General features: G+C 42.2%; 1 long non-coding RNA gene across 1 annotated transcript; it reads left to right on the top strand.

Moving 5' to 3' along the window:
• The first annotated feature begins 15,954 nt into the window (after positions 1-15,954).
• LOC123411930 lies at positions 15,955-17,117 on the top strand. Its single transcript, XR_006613360.1, has 2 exons — positions 15,955-16,123; positions 16,856-17,117. It is a non-coding gene; the product is annotated as an uncharacterized LOC123411930 (long non-coding RNA).
• Positions 17,118-17,785: the final 668 nt, after the last annotated feature.

The raw sequence follows: 17,785 nt of genomic DNA, 5'->3' as shown, positions 1-17,785 counted from the left end.
GTCATGCATCTTGGAAACCTTCAAGCGGAAGCACTGGCGTGGGTGTTGGCCACTACCGTTAACCACACAAGACCCTTGTCCAGGTTTATCGCCTATCTTAGACTGAACCTGCAAGGAAGTCCAGCCGAGGTTTCCTCTACGGCCCCAAACGATGTGCGCAGGGTTCCCAAGCCCACCATCCGGGTGCCACTTGGTACACCGTGCCACTGTGTATCTACCGCAGAGAAGCCTACCCCGTCGGGCAGAGCTAACCACGGCCACCCCTACAAACACCAGAAACTAATTGCAACTCCTGGACAGGGATCTAGGCAATTAATAAGCCGAGCGAGGTCATATTTCAGGGCCCAATGCATGGTAGTATCTTGTCTTGGATAACATACACATAACTCAGTTCTTAAGGACAGTCCCAATGAGACAACACACCATGTACGCCTACATGGCCTCTCATCGCTACCTTTACCAAATCGAATTCACACTTTTACTCTCACACTTTAGTACATGAACACAACCATTCTGATTCATCATCCAGATGGATCAGGCCCGACACGACTCTAAACATAGCAGGCATTTTAAGCAAGCATGGATGAGTAAGAACAACAAGGCTCAAGCAGTTGCTACTCATGCTAAGTGGTTTCAACTATTTACTGTGACAAAATCAGGTCATGCAGAGGAATGGGTTCAACTACCGATAACATGTACAGTTGAATCGTGTTTGTCCTAATGCAGTGAAAGAGAACAGGAGCGAGAGAGTGGGTTTATATCAATATGCTCAAGGGGGTTTGCTTGCCTGACACGTCTGAAGATAGCAATGAGTCTTCATCAATGTCAATGATCACATCGTCGGAACCATCGTCTACCGAGAGGGAACAACACCGGCAAACAAGAAAGGAACAATAATTGCTTCACGGAAATGCAACACTATGATGCATGATCAAGAAATGGATATGAAATGTGACAGGGCCAATATAGCTACCATTTCTTAGGTTGAAGCTGGATTTGAATCAGGATTCAAATACCACTTCAAGCAAGGTATTTTTCGGATACCCTTTTAATTGATTCGACCTGATGCTCATGTATAACTTGTTTTATCATGCATGAAGATGTCAATTTGAGGTACTGGTTTTGCTAGCTCAATGTTTGATCATAGTAATTGAAGTGGAATTCAAATAGGAATTAAATTCCAACTCCAAACTATTTATTAAATTTACCCTATTCATCATTTTGCCTATTTGGTGTTGTTAACTTTGTCAAACCAGCATTAAAAGGCCATAATCAGATTCTTTATATTTTTGTGATCCTTTTTCATATATAAATTATTTTCATCCGGGTTATATTTTAATTTCTATGATTTTTACAACTTTTAGCAATTTCCTGGATTTAAATTAAATCAGAAAAGCTATTACTGCGTCACTATGATGTCATCACTGCGTCAGCAGTCAACAGCGCCTGGGCCAGGTCAAACCTGACCAGTGCGGTCCATTGGTCAGTGACCCAGGGGCTAATCCCGCGTTGACCCGCACTAAGTGAGGTTTGACCCACACGTGGGGCCCTGTGTCAGTGGCTTTGGGGGGGGGGGGGTTAGTAGGTTAATTAGGCTGGCCACGTCAGCGGCTGTCGGAGCCTGGCCGACAGCGACCACGGGCGCGGCGGAGGTTCCATTCCTGGCATCGGCGAGGTTGGAGGGGCTCTCTGGCAGCGGATCGACGGCGGCAAATCTCGGTGACCGGAGATGGGGAAGACGGCGGTGGCTGCTCGATTCAAGGACTTGGCTCGATTCTCTTGGTCAACAGGGGCTGCTCGTGGAGGCGGAGGTGAAGAGCATGTCAGGGAGGCGAGGGGTGGCCGGAGCTGCGCGGACGGCGACGGCCTGCTCAAGCCGAGCTTGGCCATGACGGGGAGAGAAGAGAGGGAACACAGAAGATAGGGAGAAATGGAGAGGAGGAGGAGATCGGGACGGCTCTTTTGAGCCTATCCCACTCACCAAGTCGGTGGGGAGGCCAGGCAGGTAGTAAGCGTGGCCCTCTCGCGAGCTCGCCGTCCCCTGCTCCTCCTCTGCCTTGTGGCAAGAGGTAGAAGACAAGGGTGCCCCTAGTGGGCTGGGCCGGCTAGGTAGGCGACACGTAAGTCTTCCCTCTGTTTTTTTCTTTTTCTGTTTTGATTCTTTCTGGCATTTTGATTTAGGTTTTAAATAAAATGTTTAACTATTTTATAAAACCCTAAAATAGTGTTATGTGACAGAGATAATAATATCCAATGCCACATAAAAGTTTCAACATTTTTGAAACTTTAAAATAGAAGGAATCAAAATAATTCCATTCCAATTAGCTATTTGGTCAACTCAAAAATCCTTTTTCAAAAGTTCATGTGACCTAGAATTTTGGTTTGACAAATTTATTTTATGTCACTATTTTTCCAAGTAATTGGAACATTTTCTTGGTCCCTTTTAAGGTATGAATTTTTATTGCCTTGTTGTCAATTTTTCAAATCATTGGGGTTTTGATCACTTCCTATTTCAAGCATCAAAGTTTTTATAATGCATGCATGAATGCTTGGCAAACAAATGAAAACTAGGGCTCTGACATCTTTATTTTCCCCAAAAATCATTTTTTGGTACATAAGTATCCATTTAATCATAGATACATGGTGTGGTGGCAAGACATCGAGGTTTGGATGGTGTGTGAGGGCCCCAACTCCAAAGCGTGTAAACGAGGATTGCCTCGCATTCTGGGCGGCCTAGGCATGTCTGGTGGGTTTATCACTCCCCCGTTAGGTGTTAGTAAGAATAATACAACAGAAGAATGTCACCAGGAGACTGAAATAAGCTCAAACACGAATTAGTAGCCAAGTGTTTGATTAGCGGTGGAGGAAATTCACATGGCCAATGGGCCAGATTTTTGGGTGAGTATGATCATCTAGTAAGGAGACCGTCTTGGCAAATTTGCAGGTCAAATGAAGGATCCTAGGTGGCACTTGCTTTGCAAAGTACCACACTGGGCAGAAATATGGATGTTGAAGCCGGGCTCAAATGAATGAATGAATGGATTGATCTACAATTTGGTGGAGGATGGTGATTTGGGCATAGGAAAGTACTGTAAAAAAATTATACCATTTGGACATGCCAAAGTGGCACCTCCTTCACAATGCTCTTCTATGTATAGAAACTTGTAGAAATTATTGTGAGCAATTGGATAAATGAAATGAACTCACACTTTGTGTAGATAAGTTATACACGTAGGAACGTGCCCTGGTAAATTTTCAGCAGTAATTAAGAAATCTAAAATATATTTGCTTCGCAAACGAAAAATATGACCATAAAAAAATATTGGATGATGAGCTCACATGGATTACTTGATAGAGCTCAAATTTTGTAGAGAGTGATCATTTGGGCATAAAGAATATTTGGAAAAATCTTTGATCATTTGGATATTCCTAGCTAGTACTTCCTTCACAAAGCTTCTCTCTCGGTAGAAAATTTGGAAATTTGTTGAGGAAGTTTTAATAGGCAAATAGAGATGAATATTTGCATGTGGCAATTATTTGGATATGGAATATAGCCAAAAAAAGTTTGCGGGCAACAGGAGGTGTCTAGATAGCACTTGCTTTGCAATGTGCCAATATGGACAGAAAATAGAAATTGAAGTTGTTCTCACATAAATGATTGGATGGATATGAAATTGGAGGTGTATGATAATTTGGTCATATGAAGACACTGTAAACATTTCATACCATTTGAATAAACAAAATGGGTACTTCCTTCACAATGCTCTCCGCTGAAAGTACATTGGGAAAAATACTGAGGGAAATTGGCTAAATTAAATGAGCTAAAATTTGGTGGAGGGAGGTTATATGGTCAGGGTCATGTTTTGGTAAATTTTCATCATTTATAAAGCAATAATGTAGTTGCTTCACAAACCGAAAATATTACCAGAAACAAAGATTCAATCGTGAGCTCACATGGATTGTTAGATGGGGTTCAATTTTTTTCGAGAGTTAGGGCATATATAAGATGTGGTAAAAATTCAACTCATTAGGTTACTCGTGGATAGTACTTCCTTCACACAGCTTCTAGCTGAACATAAACTTTGAAAATTTGCTGATAAAGATTTACTTGGCAAATGGAGATGAATTTATTCATGAGGCAATGATATGGATAGAAAAGAGTGACAAAATTTTTTGAGGGAAATTATGAAAATATAAATAGCACTTCCTTCACAAAGTGCTATTATGAACAGAATAGGAAAATGAATATTGCTGAATTATTTTTAAACTAGGGAAGGAAGGGTTTTGACATATTTGAGGAGTATATGATTCAAAGTATTTATGAGAATTTTTGGAGAATTTTTGGAATGACAGAATAGTAGGTTGCTTCACAAACTAGGGAAAAATTGACACATAGGCAAAACTTATGATGTGGCGCCTAGTCATAGTTATGACCATCTATATTAGTCGTAATTAGCTAGAAATTAGGCAACGGACGAGTGCTATATGCTTTACGACCATTTCCTGTAAGGAAATTATGACCTTTTTTGACAAAATTGCTCGTTGTGGTTTGGGGTTGGAGCCTCCCGAACAGCTTACGACCAATTGATCTGAAATGGTCGTAGATTTACGACCATTTCTGTGAGGGTCACTGCCAGAAGGTCACTAGTTGACATATTTCTTGTAGTAATTAGTATATGAGAAGTCACACAACTTAGTAGTATCTTGAGACATGGTGACCAAGAAAGCAAGGTAGAAAGTAAGACAAGCAAACTAGAGAGCTAAGCAAGCAAAGATAAATATTTTTGTACTTTTAATTTTTTATGAGAGAAACTAAATATTCCAGCAAATAAAAAGGGGAAAAGTGAATGAAATATGGTGTGGATTTACTTGGTAGTTGGTGACGATATTCCCCGTCAACCGTGCAAGAAATCCTTCATGATACTCGTGATCTGTGTTGGGTTTTTCGTGAAGATTAATGGGTTATCGCAGCACAAAGTGGGTAAGTATTTCCCTCAGTTATAAAATCAAGGTTTATCAAACCAATAGGAATATCAACCAGAACCGTCTTTAGCGGTTGCACACAAAAGAACAAATAACTTGCACCCAACGCAGGCAAGAGGGGTGTCAATCCCCTTGTCTTGTTATTTGCAAGCAAGTGAGGTGTGTATATAATTGTATATAGTAAGATAAAATAAAAACAAGTAGATAACAACAAGGTAATAAAGGTTGTATCAATATGTTGTGAATAGACCCGGGGCCATAGCTTTCCCTAAAGGCTCCTCTGATGGAAAAATAACATAGGGTGCGTAAACAAATTACTGATGGGCAATTTACAGAAAAGCGAATAGTTATGCGATATCCACCACAATGATCATCTGTATATAGGCATCACATCCATAAACAAATAGGATGACTCCTTCGTGCACCTATTACTATTACTTCACTTCGAGAGTGCTTCTATGCTTGCCTCTCTACATATTAAGTTCATGACGAATGAAGTAATGCATGGAGTAAGATGACATGATGTAGACAAAGTAAACTCAAGCAATATGAATAGACCCATTGTTTTATCCTTAGTATTAGAAACACAAAGAGGAATATTGTCCCCTTCTTTCACTCGGATATGGAAATTCGCCAGGTTGAACCTACCACAATGCACCCCTCTCACCAAAGAAATACCGATGTAATTAGCCAAACTATTTCAATAGATCGGGGAGAATTACGAAGCTATCATAATCATGCACATAAGAATCATATAAGTATTCGGAACTGACCCAAATATTTATCATGAATAATCAAAACATAAACAAACAATTCATTGGATCCCAAGAAACGCACCGCACAAAAGGAATTACATCATATGGATCAAGGTGAAGATGCGAAGATCATTGTATTGAAGATCAAAGAGAGAGATTTCCATCTAGGTACTCACTATGGACCTGTAGGTGTGTGGTGAACTACTCACACATCATCGTGAGGGTAGCAAGGTTGATGAAGAGGCCCTCCGTGATTGATCCCCCTCCGGCAGGGTGCCAGAACAAAGCTCCAGATGGACTCCCGCCGGAACAGAGACTAGAGACACAGTAAAAAGTGTTTTGGGAGTCCCTGTGGTGTTTTTAGGGTAGATGACAATTTATAAGCCAAAGAATGGAGTCGGGAGGTCTAGGAGGGTGGCACAAGCTAAGAGGGTATCCCCCATGTTGCGCCCTATTAGAGTTTGGGATCCTCGTGAGCCATCAAGCCTTCTTCTGATGCTCATTGATCTTCTTTTAGTACAGAAAAAATCATCAAAAAGTTCTAGGGAAATTTGTTATCATTTGGTATGGTAAACTTGCAAACTGAAAAACACGCAGGAAACATCAACTGGCATTGGGCACTCGACCAATAGGTTAGTGCTAAAAAATAATATAAAATGGTAAATAAATTCTTGGAAATATGCCCTAGAGGCAATAATAAATTTGTTATTATTATATTTCTTAGTTCATGATAATCGTTTATTATCCATGCTATAATTGTATTGATTGGAAACACAATACTTGTGTGGATACATAGACAAAACACTGTCCCTAGTAAGCCTCTAGTTGACTAACTCGTTGATCAAAGATGGTCAAGGTTTCCTGGCCATAGGCAAGTGTTGTCACTTGATAACGGGATCACATCATTAGGAGAATCATGTGATGGCCTAGACCCTAACTAATAGACGTAGAACACAAAAGTTTTTGTGGGCGGTGATGTGCATTTTGCTGCCCTCCTTAGTCTTTTCTTGATTCCGCGGTATTGTTGGATCGAAGCGGCTCGGACCGACATTACTCGTACGCTTACGAGAGACTGGTTTCATCGCTACGAGTAACTCCGTTGCTCAAATATGACTGGCGGGTGTCAGTTTCTCCAACTTTAGTTGAATCGGATTTGACCGAGGAGGTCCTTGGATGAGGTTAAATAGCAACTCATATATCTCCGTTGTGGTGTTTGCGTAAGTAAGATGCGATCCTAGTAGATACCCATGGTCACCACGTAAAACATGCAACAACAAAATTAGAGGACGTCTAACTTGTTTTTGCAGGGTATGCTTGTGATGTGATATGGCCAACGATGTGATGTGATATATTGGATGTATGAGATGATCATGTTGTAATAGTTAATATCGACTTGCACGTCGATGGTACGGCAACCGGCAGGAGCCATTGGGTTGTCTTTAAACTAACGTTTGTGCTTGCAGATGCGTTTACTATATTGCTAGGACGTAGCTTTAGTAGTAATAGCATGAGTAGCACGACAACCCCGATGGCGACACGTTGATGGAGATCATGATGATGGAGATCATGGTGTGACGCCGGTGACAAGAAGATCGTGTCGGTGCTTTGGTGATGGAGATCAAGAAGCACATCATGATGGCCATATCATGTCACTTATGAATTGCATGTGATGTTAATCCTTTATGCACCTTATCTTGCTTAGAACGACGGTAGCATTACGAGGTGATCTCTCACTAAAATTTCAAGACGAAATTGTGTTCTCCCCGACTGTGCACCGTTGCGACAGTTCTTCGTTTCGAGACACCACGTGATGATCGGGTGTGATAGACTCAACGTTCACATACAACGGGTGCAAAACAGTTGCACACGCGGAACACTCGGGTTAAGCTTGACGAGCCTAGCATGTGCAGACTTGGCCTCGGAACACATGAGACTGAAAGGTCGAGCATGAATCGTATAGTTGATATGATTAGCATAGAGATGCTTACCACTGAAACTATTCTCGACTCACGTGATGATCGGACTTGAGATAGTGGATTTGGATCATGTACCACTCAAATGACTAGAGAGATGTACTTTTTGAGTGGGAGTTCTTAAGTAATATGATTAATTGAACTAATTGTCATGAACATAGTCTAATGGTCTTTGCGAATTACGATGTAGCTTGCGCTATAGCTCTACTGTTTTTATATGTTCCTAGAGAAAATTTAGTTGAAAGTTGATAGTAGCAAACTTTGCAAACTGAGTCTGTAAAACCGAGGATTGTCCTCGTTGCTGCGCAGAAGGCTTATGTCCTTAATGCACCACTCGGTGTGCTGCACCTCGAGCGTCGTCTGTGGATGCTGTGAACATCCGACATATAGGTTTCTGATGACTACACGATAGTTCAGTGCAAAATACTTAATGGCTTAGAAGCAAGGCGCCGAAAACGTTTTAAAATGTCACGGAACATAAGTGATGTTCTAAAGAGATGAAATTGTGATTTCATGAGTGTGCCCTTGTTAAGAGGTACGAGACCTCCAACAAGATTCTTTGTCCACAAAGTAAAGGAGAAAACCTCAATCGTTGAGCGTGTGCTCAGATTGTCTGAGTACGACAATCACTTGAATCAAGTGGGAGTTAATGTCTAGATGAGATAGTGATGGTTCTCCAAAGTCACTGCAACCAAGCTGTGAGAGATTTGTAATGAACTATAACATATCAAGGATAGAAACAATAATCCTTGATCGATTCACGATGTTTGACACTGCGAAAGTAGAAATCAAGAAGGAGCATCAATAGTTGATGGTTTGTAAAACCACTAAGTTTCAAGAAAGGCAAGGGCTAGAAGGGATACTTCGTGAAACGGCAAAACAGTTGCTGCACTAATGAAGATACCCAAGATTAAACCCAAACCTGAGACTAAGTGCTTCTGTAATGAGGGGAACAGTCACTGAGGCGGAGCAACTCTAGATACTTGTTAGATAAGAAGGCTGGCACAAAACCCTTGTAATTCTTTCCTATATTGGAAATTGTTATGAGTCTATCTTGCTATTCATTCCTCTTTTTCCTATCCGGAGTGCTGAAGATATCTCCGAGTTTCGAGTTCTCCACCTCATCTAGTTCTCTTCATACCGGTGCAATATCTCTCCTTATAATCAGTTGTTTCAACGGTGATTTCTTTGAGTGGGCCCATAACCCACAGGTTCTTCCCAGGATCTTACCTGGCTCTTTAATCTTTTCCGGAGGTCCTTAATTCTTTTCAACTATGACGTAAGTATGATCTTCATCAGTCATATTCCTTCGTCAAGACCTATTTGAATTTATTCTCATTTCTCTCAACCTTGCATATTCTTATCCCGGAGTGTCTCATTAATTCTTCGTGATGTTGTTCTCGTCATCATTCTCAACTTGGAAATTCAAAGGAGTGTTTCTCTCAGTCTTGTTCCATTCTTGTGAAGACTGTCATCTCAGCTTCGTGTACCCTCTCATTTGTTGTCAATCATGAGTAATCCCTTTCGTGCTATCCGGTGCTTCTCTGAGTGGTTTTTATTTCTCGTTCCTCCGAAGGCCATTATTTTAGAAGATTCTTCGTTCTCAGCTTTCAGCTTTCATCCTCAATTCTTCTCCATTGTTGTCTCGTCGTTCGTCTCTCAATTATCCGGTGCCTTGTTCAAGTTTTCTCTCAGGTGGCTCGTGATCTCTTCATTCTCATGTATCTCCAGTCACTCATGGTTGCCTCATTCATTTCAATTCTCACCGGTGCCTCTTTCAAGATTTCTTCTAGTTTGTGCTCATATCTCTCCTTAATCATTTCTAGAAGAATAAGTTGTATGCTAGATCTGTTGCTTGTCATCAATTTAACTTGATGAAGGATAAGCATAACATAATTCTTATTCTTGTCCTTCCTTCTTCCAAGAGATCTCAATTCTTCTTCCGGAGGACTCATGATATCAATTCTTTTCTCAAGTATCCGTTATCTTGCATTTGCAAGTGCATTTGTTCTTCCTTTATCATTTGAGGTGGTATTATAGCCTTCTTGTTAGTGTAGGAGTCTCGAAGAGTTTTCCTCTCAAGAATGAGATAATTAAACCCACCAATCCTTTGATCATGAGATTATTCTTAACTCATGGTTTCTTCATTGAGCTATCTTGGTTTGGATTTCACCTAAAGCTTTTCCTATGGATTGTGCTATCATGGTGCTTGTCATTAAACCAAGTTCTCAATGTATCCTCTTGGTGTAAGAAGTTTTGTTATCCTTGCTTTCTTCTATCCTTGGTTCTTGTAGTGGTTGGTTGTCACCTCATATTTGTTGAGATGATTTTCGTAAGCCCACTACTATCTTGTTCTTTCGTTGTTGTTTTCCAACTACTAAGTCAATTCTCTGTCCGGAGGATCTTCAATTCTTTTGTGTTTGTAGTTGCCATTCTCTCTTCATTCTCTTCTTCCGTATGAGCTAGTCCCTATTCTATTCTTCCGGAGGCTTTGTGATATTGCTCTTTTGGGTCAATCTTGTGTTCTACCAAGATCATGGTGTTCTCTTGCTCTATTTACTTGTTTGTGGTGAATATTGTCTATTTCTTCCACCTTTTCGAATTTTTTGTCCCATTTTCCTACCGAAGTGCTGCCGAAATTTTCCGTGAATTCTTGCTTGTTTCTCATATCACTCCTCATCTCTTTGCAACCTTCAAGGTTCATTGTTTTCACTCGTTTGTCAAAGAAGCGACTAAGTTTTACCTCTTGTTCTTTCTCCTCCTCTCCCCCTTTCATTCTTGGATCTCGGGGCGAGATCTTCTTGTAGTGTAGGAGAGATGTGACAGCCCGATGCCGACGTTCCAGAAGATTCCCCTCTCTTTCCGTTTTCGTCGTGTGTCTATTTTTATTGTCGCATCATCATCGCATCATCTACATTGCATCGGCATCTCCGTTGCCGCCCGTTTTCAAAACTTGCATCCGCTAGTAGTTGCCGGTCCTCGTCGTTGTCCGTTCTGAGTCCGACCGCACCCGCACGCGCCTGCGCCTCCGGTGCTCCCTCGCCTCGCCGGAACTCCCCACTATGCCTGCATGCCCGAAGCTCGCCGGCCGCCCCGCCTGATCCCGCTTCAGATCCCGTTGGCCGCCCCGGGATTGGCCCCGCACCACCAGATCCGGCCGGCCCCATCCATCGCGTGGTCGCCCCGCGTCCGGTGTCGTCGCCCCGCCTCGCTGCATGGCCGCCGCCATGGATGCTGCGAGGGCCTCGTGCGGGGCGTGCTGGAGGAGGACGACCTCGCCCGAGCCACTGCGCCTTGCCTGGGCCACCCCGCCTCGCCTGGGCCGGCTTCCCCCAGTAGCCCGAGGCCGGCCCACATCCCGCGCCCCTTCGGCCCAAGGTCGGCCGCCTCCCTCCAGTTCGGCCGGGCCAGCCCGCTAGGTGAGATCTCCTCGGTCGCCCTAAAACACGCACTAGGCGCTAGTTAGTACCTGCATCCATGCCCCTGTGTAGCCCATTAGAATGGTTTCGGCCCGCGTAAGTTATTGGTATTTTTTTTTGGAATTAGTTTAAATTCCAGTAATTAGACGATATTTACACGTCCGTAACTTTTTATCCGTAAGTCGGAACGAGGAGTATTTTATATGGTTTTTGGGTAGTTTCGCGAGTAGAACACGATTCCACAACTTGCATTTTTATTTTACGTAGTTATACGTGCCGAATGCCTAGTTTAACGTGCTGTCCTATTTGGTTTCGTCCCGTATTTATTTTTTCTTGCGGTCCGGATTGCTCGAGTGCCTTAGATAAAATGCCTATGTTTTAGGGGCTATTTTTCCATGTATTTTAGAGCGGTCGTAGGTATTTTTGCATGTATGATTTGCCTCTAGTTTATTTTCCCGTATATAGGGTACTTTCCCGCATTAATGTGTGGCATTATTTTGTGTTGCAAACCCCACATATTTTATATGTTTCCGGGGTAGAAAAATCCCATGGATTTTTTTGTGCAATTAGTTTTAGCTTTTGAGGAAGTTAGTTCGCGAGATATTTTGCCGTGATGCCCTTTGGTTTAATTCGTAGGATTTATTCCGTGCGTTGTTTGACGGAGTTGTCAACTAGAGAGTTGATCTTAGATGTTTGGTTTAGCCCCTGGAATTTTTGGTTGCAATAGAAATGCATGTTTAGGTGTGGTTTTGTTGCTCTCAAGTTGCTAGAAATAGTGCTGTTTTAGAGGACCTGAAATAATTGTAAGTCTGGAATCTGTTATATTTTGTTGCTGTCTTGTCTTGCTTGCATCTTGTGATCTGTAGCTCTTTTGAGGTTGGTCCAATGGAGTAAGTTGTACCCCTTGTGTTTCTATAGCATGCTGTAAATTTCATGCCATTTGGAGACCTGTAGCTTAGGATTTTGCTGCTGTCAATATGCCTTCAGGCTGAAAACTGCACTTTCATGAGGTGTTATTTTCACTAAGTCTGAAATAGTGCGTGAGATGTCATTTTGTGTCTTCTTTTCCTAGTGCTCTTTGCTGCCATGCTAGTTGTTGTTAGTTGTTTGTATTAGTGCTTCTTGCCCTCTTCCGTGCCATGCCTTGCTTGAGCATATCGGAGTTGGGTAGCCGAAGTTGTGAGGCGTAGAAAATGCCATGTGGCTGATTTTGGCAGATTGTAGTGATTTCATGTTTTGCTCGTAGTTTCGAACCGTATCTCCGTTTTGATCGTGTCCTACATGAAACTTTCTTAGAATCTAGTGTAGTTTCATTTTCTCTTGCTGGTTGGATGTTTTGAAGTGCTCGTAGCCGCCGTTGCACACATTTTGCATTCATGCCATCATATCTTGCGGTGCTTGTATCTTTTGATCCGTAGCTCCGTTGGAGATGTTCTTTATGTGTAGATTGCTTGCCTTGACGCGTACAATCACGTGAACATATTTGTTTTGCTGTTTAACAACTAACTAAAGGTGTTAATTCAGATCTGGACAGAATTGTAAATTAACATGTGAGGTCGTCTCGGAAATGCTATAAGTCATTTCCGACCTCATTTAAAATGTCTAGATAGGTAGTTTAATTTCCGCTTCACCTCTTGCATGTTTGAAAACATTAATATTGCGGTGTAGATAACCGAGAGTGAACTAAATAATTTATATGTGGAGTTTCGTCAATATGCAACTCGAGCATATTGAACTTCACTTAATGTGTAGTGTTTGATTTTGTGATTTGCCATGCCGTGACTTGCATGTATTCACTAGCTCATGCATCATATGTGTTGTGCATCGTGTGGTGAATTTCTTGTGTTGATTTGTGTTTCCGGTTTGCTTCGTCTCGATAGAGTTCCGCAAGCGTGTCGGATGTGAGGACCCGTTCGACTACGTCGGTTCGTCTGCTTCACGGAGGCATTCTTCTTCCAAGCAGGATCTCAGGCAAGATGATCATTTCCCCAGATACCATTACTATCATTGCCATGCTAGTTTATCGCTTCTATCGTTTATGTCTCGTTGCCTACCACATGTTAATTATCAGCCTCTCAACAATGCCATGAAACCTTCAACCTGTTCAACCTAGCAAACCACTGATTGGCTATGTTACTGCTTGCTTAACCCTGTTGATAGCGTTGCTAGTTGCAGGTGCAGATGCTTCCATGTGAAAACATGGGTTCCTTATTATATGACCATATTAATTCTATTTATTTTAATGCACCTATATACTTGGTAAAAGGTGGAAGGCTCGGCCTTTCTAGCCTGGTGTTTTGTTCCACCTTTGCCCCCTTTAGTTACCGGCTACCGGTGTTATGTTCCATAAACGAGCGCTCCTAACACGATCGGGGTCATTATGGGGACCCCCTTGATAATTCGTTTTAGATTAAAGCTGGTCTGGTAAGGCCCAACTTTGGTACTACTTGTGCCTAATAACTAATGAACTGCATAGGGAGTAATTAACCCGAGGAAATTTAATCAACCCACGGGCGAGTGCTCCTCATGAGTGTTGGTCCAAAACAGAGCAGCTTATTAACGCTACCCGGGGCAACTCGGCGTTTGGCGTGGTAACCATCGCTCATCCGTCGTGTCCTGAGAACGAGGTACACGACTCCTATCAGGATCGTCGACACGTCGGGCGGCCTTGCTGGATTAGTTTTACCTTTGATGGAATATCTTGTGCATCGGGATTCCGGTGATGCTTTGGGTAATCTCAGAGTTGAGGTTTTCCACTAGGGAATCCGACGAGATCGCGAGCTTCGTGATTGAGGATTTCTATGCGGCTTGTGGTAATTTGTGATGGACTAGTTGGAGCACCCCTGCAGGGTTAAATCTTTTCGGAAAGCCGTGCCCGCGGTTATGTGACAATGTGGAAACTTTGTTTAACACCTGTTCTAGATAACTTGAAGTTAACTTAATTAAAACATGCCAACTGTGTGCGTAACCGTGACTGTCTCTTTCATGATTTCCTTCTCCGATCGAGGACACGGTGGGGTTATGTCTGACGTAGGTAGGTGTTCAGGATCATTCTTTTGATCGTCAGTAGTTCACGTCCGCTATGCGTAGATCTTCCCCCTCTTATTTCTTGTACTCGTAAGTTAGCCACCAAATATATGCTTAGTCGCTGCTGCAGCCTCACCACTTAACCATGCCTCACCCATTAAGCTTTGCTAGTCTTGATACCTTTGGAAATGAGATTGCTGAGTCCCCTGTGGCTCACAGATTACTACAACACCAGTTGCAGGTACAGGTAAAGGTTATGTGACGCGAGCGCGTTGATTGTCCATTTGGAGTTGCTTCTTCTTCTTCTTCTTCTTCATCGATCTAGGATGGGTTCCAGGCCGGCAGCCTGGGATAGCAAGGATGGACGTCGTTCTTCTTTTGTCGTTTGTTTTCGTCCGTAGTCGGACCCTGCTCTTACTCTTGATGCTTATGTAATGTACTGATGTGACTGATGTAGCTTGTGGTGAGTGTAAGCCAATTCTATATATCTCTTCTTTTCAGTACATGTACTTGTAACGATATCCATTCTTGTGACATGACGAGATGCGCTTCTATCCCTGACGAGGCCCTCGTGCCAAATTATCTTGGGTGTGACAGAGGGGAGGAGCAGGGCTTGGCACCACGCCCCGGGAGCCTCGACTTTCTGCCGGGAGATTACGTCGACGACGGCGACCTCCTCATCGTCGAGATTATGGAGCGCACGAAGGACGAGCCGCAACAGCTCGTCGCGCGCCGGCAGACGGAAGAGGAGCTCGACGAGTTCCGCTTCCACCAAGTCATCGAGAAATCCCGCGGTGACAAGGCGTGGGGTGCCTCCGACTACGACTCCGAACGAGCGACGCCGCCGCCTCGTCGGGGCCGCACCCTTGGGGCTCAGGTGAACTATGGGTACTACTTCGTGTGTAATCAAAGCAAATTATCTGCTATGTTTGCTAAAATCTATCTATGTTGTTTGAATTCGGACGATTTCGGTTGAATGATTGTAAATATGCTTGTCTGAATCGGAGCTCGCCGGTGTTGCTGTGCTTCGTCGCCGGAGAAGAAGAAGATGGAGGATGCGCTTGCAAGGGAAAACTGTTTAACCGTAGTCGCCTCCATCTGAATCCCACGCCGACGTGGATGAGCTGTGGGTCCTGCCCGGCTCCACCTAATCCTAAAAGAGATGGTTCTTAAGGGTCATGTCGTGCCTCGGCTATTTGTGCACAGCAGAGCTGTTCTTGTGAACGATGTCGCTTTGTAGCCAATTCGCATGAAAAACGTCGCACAACAGCTATTGACCCCTAAAAAAAGAGCCAATATAGTCATTGTGCAACATATGGTTTTGAAGTAATTCTGGTTGCATCTGTCTCTAATAGTTGGAATATTTATCAATTGCGTATGTAATCTGGAAGCCAATAAATGCAATAATCATTTTCTGGAATACGTACTAATTAATTTAATGGGAGACAGTAAATGCCATAATCTTGTTATGGAATGCTAAATAAATTTGTACTGTAACTTTTGGGGACCAATTAATGGCATAATATTGTCATGGAAAACTAATAAATTTCGTATGGTAATTTTTAGGAGCCAAGATCTGACATAATCGTGTTATGGGATGCTAGTAATTAATTTTATATGGTATATTTTGGAGCAAATAAATACATACCCACAGGATATTCCATGTTGCGCGTATTATTGGACGATCTTGATTAATTACCGGGAACCATACCAAGGAAGCACTAATTGAGGAAGTAATTAAACGGCAAAAATTGATAGGACTCAAAGGCGCCTCTATATAAACAGCAGAATGATTCAGCTAAGCACCACGACCAAAAGAAATATAGAATACAAATAGGAATCAAGGAAATAGTAAACAACTTTGTTATGGCTCCAATCGACTCAAGGTTTTCGTGCTTGACTATGGCTCTTTTGCTGATGTCAACCACTTGTTTGTCGAGTCAAGTATCAGAGACAGAGAGCATAGGTATTTTTCTTTCTACTAGTAGAATCTTGTCCTTTTGCATGATTCTCCTGTTTCAATGATAAGCGTGGTAATAATATATCCAAGTCAATTTGAATATTTGATGGTCACTTGTGAATCACAGAGAAATCAGAACCTATTTCATGGCCCGGATATTTTTCTCAGTGTCCATGCTTTCGTTCAATAGGCTATTTGGCTGCCTTCAGTTGTCTTTAAAGTTGATATGCAAACATAAACTGCTTGCTCAAGCTATACAATTAAAATTTTAACAACGGCATGGAAGATAACAGTTGTTTTTGCCCATATTTTTTAGATTTGCACCCATTTCCTACCGTAGTACACATCTTAAATAAATGGTTTTGATAGTAGTATTGAACTATGAGGACTAACCATGTTGGTTGTGGACTCCATCCTGGTCCTGATTCCATCATAATTTTAACGGTGGCGAACTGTGAATTAGCATACTACTATTTTTTTTAGGATACATACCACTAGTTGTTGTGACTACTTTTTTATAAGTACACCGCTTCTATCCTGATATTTTCACAAGACAGTGTTCTACTTCCTTCGTCCCAAAATAACTGACTCAAAAAAACACTATTTTGTTTTAAACTGAATACAAAACCAAGTTATTTTAAAGTCACTTATTTTAGGACGGAGGGAGTAATATATAGTATCCGATTTTAATTACAAACTGCTCCTTGTTCTGATGCACTTGTTTTTTTACTGTCATAGGTATGAAAGCCAACGCGTGCGCGGGCCGTGAACCTTACCAGTTCAATTGTACGCCTGGAGGCTGTGTTACTGCCTGCAAAAAACTAGGCTGCGGAACTGGGGTTTGCCATTCAGATGGTAGTTGCTATTGCAGCTAGATGAGGCTGCTCGATCAGTCCTAGTTGTTGCTCTAATTTGTAGTAAGAAAAAGACCGAGAATAATAAGTAATGTCGAGTTTTCTTCAATTCCTGAAAAAAGTTAAATAGAGATTGTTTATTTTCCCGTGCTCTCCCTTATTATTGTTTTTTAATGAAAATGGTTGTTTTATGGCTTCTCGTTTAAAAAGTCTATACCACTTGTGTTCAAATACTTTGATATTGTGGAAAAGCATATTTGGTAAACCAGGAACTTCACATGACGCAGTGCCAAATCAGTTAGAAGATTACCATACCTAACCAGAAGTTGATTTAAGAACATAAGAATGGACCAAAGCCAAAGGACACAGAGTTTCTGCTCCCGGTGAACAATATAAAAAAATCAAAAAAATCCGACATTGACAAAAGTTCAACATTCCTACAAGGCGTGGCAAAAAAGAAATTACTCTAAAAAGCGCAATGTCATTTCATGCTGAATTCTCGCACACATTTAAAACTTTTGTCCTGTTGGTCTAAAAAATTCAGATTTCCTGTGTCTCACTATCGTGGGCCATCAAAAAACCTGTTAGCGCACACGCGATTCCCTGTCTGAAGTCGGCTGCTCACATTTATGTTGTTTTAAAACGACCGCTCTACATTGACGCTAGCTTGGAACGGACGTGACCATTCATTGGTGTCGGCATTGAAGCCGCTTACCGAGCGAGGGCGATGCATGCTCCGTGTCCGTGATGTCCACGCATGTTCAATGCCGGAGAGATATTTACTCGAAGGGATGGGATGGATATATAGCACGCT

This window comes from Hordeum vulgare, chromosome 1H (genome assembly GCF_904849725.1).
Source record: "Hordeum vulgare subsp. vulgare chromosome 1H, MorexV3_pseudomolecules_assembly, whole genome shotgun sequence".
Classification (NCBI taxonomy): domain Eukaryota; kingdom Viridiplantae; phylum Streptophyta; class Magnoliopsida; order Poales; family Poaceae; genus Hordeum; species Hordeum vulgare.
Note: the sequence above shows the minus strand (reverse complement) of the source record. Positions and strands in the feature narration are given on the sequence as shown.